Genomic DNA, 6,000 nt, shown 5'->3' with positions numbered 1-6,000 from the left:
TTCTTCTTTTGAACCACTTGAGTCAGAATTCCAACTTTGTTTTTGGAAGTAAATTTTATTTTCTTGCCTATACCAACTGCTGATTTTTTTTTTCTTGGACGTCTTCTTTGATCGATAATAGTCAATTCTTGCAAAATCTTCGGTTTCTTCTTTCTTTCTTGGAATTTCAAGGGTTCCCCCTAATTAGATGTTAGTTGTTCGACAATGAGGACAACTCACAAAGCTTCCTCTTGTGATCGAGGTCACTAAGAGTTTCTTGGAGTTCCACTGGCGGCAGTCAATATTGGCCCACGGATGCTCTGGTACCAAATTGATGTCTCCTAAAGGAGATAAAAGGAGAATTCTCTCCAAGAATCAAGATTATGAATATTTTATTAGAATGAATAAAGTGTTTGATACAAGAGGGGAAGGTTCCTATTTGATGAAACAAAGAGAAGAGAAGAACACAACATTTTACGTGGAAAATCCTAGAACAGGGAGAAAAAACCACGATACAATCACTCTTTTTATTATTATTTTCTATGTTTCATACAGAACAGGGCACAAATATAAATAGAGATGTAGGAAACCCTAATACAGACTAGGGCAAGATGAAACTACTAAAATGCCCTTAGGGTTCAAAAGTAAAGTCCTTTTTTATTTTCAACACTCTCTCTCAAATTGGGGCATAGATGTTAATAAGACCTAACTTGCTGACACAAAAATCAAAACTCTGTCTGTTAAGTCCTTTTGTCTATGAAGATGTCTGTGACCTGTTGACCGAAAGAGATGTATTGAATGTAGATACTGTCACTGTCCAATCTTTCTTTGATGAAGTGTCTATCGATTTCAACGTGTTTGGTTCTATCATCTTGAACCAGATTATTTGCTATACTTATTGCAGTTTTGTTGTCACAATAGAGCTTCATCAGATGATCACAATCCCGACACAGGTTTGACAAAACTTTCTTTAACCAGATTTCTTCACATATTCCCAGACTTATAGCCATGTATTCTGCTTCAACACTGCTTCTAACAACCACCATTTGTTTCTTACTTCTCCAAGTGACAAGATTTCCCCACAAAAAGGTACAGTACCCAAATGTGACTTTTTGTCTACAATAGAGCCTGTCCAGTCAGTGTCAGTATAAGTGAGATACCTCGTTTGTCAGTTTTCTTGAACATCTAACCCTTACTGGGAGTAGTTTGTAAATATCTTAGGATGCGTTCAACAACCTTCATATGCTCTTCATAGTGCTTGCATAAACTGGCTTACCACACTGACGACGTAGGATATGTCTGGTCTAGTATGGGATAGGTAAATTAGTTTCCCTACTAAACATTTGATATCTTTCTTTATTAACAGGAAAGTTAATAGAGTCGCCAAGCTTGGTATTGACTTCTACGGGGTTATCAACTTTGCATCCAGTTATACTTGTTTCTTTTATCAAGTCAAGTGTATATTTCTGTTGAGAGACTGAAAGTCCCTCTTTTAATCGTGCTACTTTCGTCCCAAGAAAGTACTTGAATCTTCCGAGGTCTTTAATCTCAAACTCCTTAGCCATTTTCTTTTTCAGTCTGTCAATCTCTGTAGTATCATCGGGATAACACAATATCATCCACGTATACAATGAGAACGACACTCTTTCCTGACACTGACCTTTTTGTAAGCAGAGTGTGATCAGAGTGTCCCTGAGTATAACCTTGAGATTTAACGAAGGTAGTAAACCTGTCGAACCACGCTTTTGGAGACTATTTTAATCTGTATAATGACTTTCTTAGCTTACACCCTTCGTGATCAAACTGAGCTTCAAAACCTGGAGGACTCATGTAGACTTCCTCTTTTAACTCACCATTGAGAAATACATTTTTCACATCTAGATGATGGAAGGGCCAGTCTTTGTTCACAACCATGTCGAACTGTGTTTAGTTTTGCAACCAGAGAAAAAGTCTTAGAGTAGTCTATTCCAAAGGTCTGAGTAAATCCTTTAGCAACTAGCCTGACCTTATAACTGTCAAGCGTCCCATCAGACTTGTACTTTATGGTGAACCCCTATTTGCATCCAACCGTCTTATGCTCTTTAGGAAGAGACAGACGATCCCAAGTATTGTTTTTCTCAAGAGCCCTCATTTCTTCCATAATTGTAGTTTTTCACTCGGGGATTTCCATTGCTATTTATAAATTATTTGGTATCGTTACTGTTTATAGACTTGTAGTAAGAGCTCTGAACTCAGGTGAAAGGTTACCATACGACAGATAACTCCGCATTGGGTGCTTAAGGCAAGACTTGATTCTTTTTCTTAAGGCAATAGGAAGATCAAGGGAGGAATCTCCACCTTTTACTCTATCTGACCTTCCATTAGAAATTCCACACTTAGTCTCTAGCGTAGAGTTCCATTCTGATAAGCAAATAGTGACAATCATAAGGAGTTGGCCAAGTAAGCAATATTTAGGTTCTAAAAGATGAAAGTGAAGTTCAACAATCTCGAACCAGCTCAACTGAAGCTCGTGGTGAAAATCATTGTAAGAACTTTTCAAGTCAATCCAATCATGAGGCAATCATTATGCCTCAAGGACCAATGTCAAGAGCTAAAAAACTTGAAGAGGGATTAAACGCTTGCTTCCAAGCTAAATTTCCAACCCATCACGAAGAGTTGCAATCCTAGAAGCTCCAAGAGTCACTTGGGCACCCAAAAGTCCTAATGAATCTGCAAAATTCAGATTCATCCCCGTGTTTAATGCTTGATGTATTAATTTCAATGTATTTACATTTATTAAGGTTCATGTATGTCCTCAAAGAGTTTTTGTTGAACTTAGTCAATTAGGTGAAAAGTTGTGTCTTTTCAAATTGTCTTTTCCATCAGTATAAATACCTATGTAGTTTGGTCATTGAAACACACTTGAGATTGAATGGAATTTCATTAAAGGTTTTGTCTTTCAAGCTTTATGCTTTTTCTTTGTATTTTTGTGTTTAAAATGCATGTATTAGAACTTTCAATCTAGTTTGATCAATTAGATTGTGGAGAGTTCGAATTCTTGAAGTTAGGAATAAGTTTTCCTTTCTTGTTGATCATCGATCAATCTTCCAAGCCAAATATGTTTAGCTTTCTTGGGGTTGCTTACTAAATAGTTAATTGGGGTTACTTTTATTATCGTTGTGGGGTTTCACCTAGAATAAAGGGTTCTCATACGTGATTGAGGGCCCACAACGATAATAAGAATAACCCCGATTAACTATTTAATAAGCAACCCCAAGAAAGCTAAACATATTTGGCTTGGAAGATTGGTCGATGATCAAGAAGAAAGGAGAACTTGTTACTAACTTTAAGAAGTCGAACTCTCCACAATCTAATTGATCAAACTAGATTGAAAGTTCTAATACATGCATTTTAAACACAAAAATACAAAGAAAAAGCATAAAGCTTGAGAGACAAAAACTCTAATGAAATTTCATTCAATCTCAAGTGTGTTCCAATGACCAAACTACATAGGTATTTATACTAATTGAAAAGACAACTTGAAAGGACACAATTTTTCACTTAATTGACTAGGTTCAACAAAAACTCTTGAACCTTAATAAATGTAAATACATTGAAATAAATTAATACATCAAGCATTAAACACGGGGATGAATCTGAATTTTGCAGATTCATTAGGACTTTTGGGTGCCCAAGTGACTCTTGGAGCTTCAAGGGTTGCAACTCTCCGTGATGGGCTGGAAATTTAGCTTGGAAGCAAGCGTTTAATCCCTCTTCAAGTTTTTTAGCTCTTGTCATTGGTCCCTGAGGCATAATGATTGCCTCATGATTGGATTGACTTAGAAAGTTCTTCCAATGATTTTCATAACGAGCTTCAGTTGAGCTGGTTTGAGATTGTTGAGCTTAACTATCATCTTGTAGAACCTCTATATTTCTTACTTGGTCAACTACCTGGAATAGTTGCTTCAACTTGTTTATTCCCAGCCATATCAGCCACAACTTTCTTGGTACAATCATTAGTTTTGCTATTTTCTTCCACAGTACACATATCATTTTTAGCACAAATACCAATATTATCAGAGACGAGTATGAGCATCATTATCATTCTCAACACAAATATCGAGGTTATTAAAGACAAAAGTATGAGTACCTTGGGCTAATGTTGGGTCGTACTCATAGATCGTTACCGGAGAAACAATAGGTGGCACAATTTCCTTCTTGAGATTCTTCCTATAGTATGTTATCCATGGACCTATTTGGTAGGTAAGACAGCGACAGTGTCGGTAATATTCAAGATAGGATCAGGAAGGGAATCAGAAAAGATCGAAGACGGGGGCCAATTAGTCTCTTCATTAGAGCTCTCCCCCTGAAAATGACTAATAGAAAAGAAGGGTTGATCCTCTTGAAAGGTGACATTTATCGAAATAAAATACTTGTGGGAGGGTGGATGAGAACACTTATACCCACGTTGACGGAGAGGATAGCCAACGAAGACATATTTCTAAGCACGGGGAGTAAATTTTGTCTTTTAACGCAACTGCGCGCATCAATGCATACTCAACCTTTGCATGCAGCGCCTCGCGCGCACACTTGTACAACCCTCGTGTGCAACCTAGCGTACACACCCATGCAACGCCTTGCGTCATTCTGCCTTTGCGCGCATCTGTAGCCTTCCCGGTTGAGTTGCCTGCGTGCTCAACTGTTCCAGCTACATGCTTATTCAACCCAAAAATACAAATTCAACTTCAAGCTGAATTTACTTATTTTTCCAGACATTATTTTGGGAAATTTCCTTCTACAAACTTGTTTAAAATCGTTTTAACTTACTTACCTTAAAATTTGAGCTTCAAATTCTTCACGATATGGTCAGAATTTTTCAATCTTCACACCTTGCTCAAAATCACCTGAGAGCTTGACCTCTTGAGGAAATCTTCTGATGTCAACTCGAATTCTTAAGAATTTCCTTCCAGCAACCTCATAGCTTCATCTACACTCCTCAAGCCTTCAAATGGCTGTGGAATCACCCGTTTAACACTAGAGAATTGTCCAAACCAAGTTCTTGAACTGAGGCTTCCCTTTTAGATTAAGAGATGCATGACCTTAATTACACTTAGGCTGCCACCTATCCCACTAAGTCAACATTAAACCTTCTAATCTCGACAACTGGCCACTACAATCGGTGATTAAGCTGAAAAGCTTCCCCTAATCACCAACTCATAGCTTACTAACTCTTACCAATGCATGGCTTTACTTGGATGCATACACACCTCTTAGCTAGTGCACGTCTCAGCGCCCTTACTCGCACCTGATGCCTAGTCTCAAGATCTTCGCATGGGCCTACTTTACACACATCCTTGCCCAACCATTGCACACCAATGCACGCACAAGCCGCATCGCTTAAGGCATTCTCGCCCATGCGCGCGTCCTTGCCCAACTAACCTCAACGTGAGGCTCGACTAGCGCATAGCCCATGCTAAACGCATGGCATCTTCTTCTCGGCCAACACTTAGCCAATGTTCTTCTTCACACCACTAGCTTTCATCTTAACCTTAAGATGCTTAGGCCATCGCACACCTCAGCATGACCGTCAATGCATCATGACCTTCAACACTTAGTCAAAATTTCTCTCATTAACCAAGCCTTCTTACTCTTCACTTAGCACCCGAGAGCCCTTAGTAATCAACACTTGAAATCATTTTTCTTTCCTTCCTTAGCATCCTCAAGCTTTCCCTACAACCTAGTATTAACTTACACTTCTTTCACTTAGCACCCGAGAGCCCTTAGTAATCAACACTTGAAATCATTTTTCTTTCCTTCCTTAGCATCCTCAAGCTTTCCCTACAACCTAGTATTAACTTACACTTAATCTTATATAACATACACAAGTAGAGAAAATAAGCTTCGGGGTTGACAAATATTTCTTGCTTTGCTTAATGAGATCCACAACTACTTTCCGTCTCAGGTTGTTAGTCTACATGACTCATTGAGTACTCATAGGCAATCATTTTAATACTCATATATTAAGCAAACAAAATAACTTCC

Source organism: Benincasa hispida, unplaced genomic scaffold (assembly GCF_027475165.1).
Source record: "Benincasa hispida cultivar pf3 unplaced genomic scaffold, pf3_genome.v1.1 HicScf140, whole genome shotgun sequence".
In the NCBI taxonomy this organism is placed as follows: domain Eukaryota; kingdom Viridiplantae; phylum Streptophyta; class Magnoliopsida; order Cucurbitales; family Cucurbitaceae; genus Benincasa; species Benincasa hispida.
Note: the sequence above shows the minus strand (reverse complement) of the source record.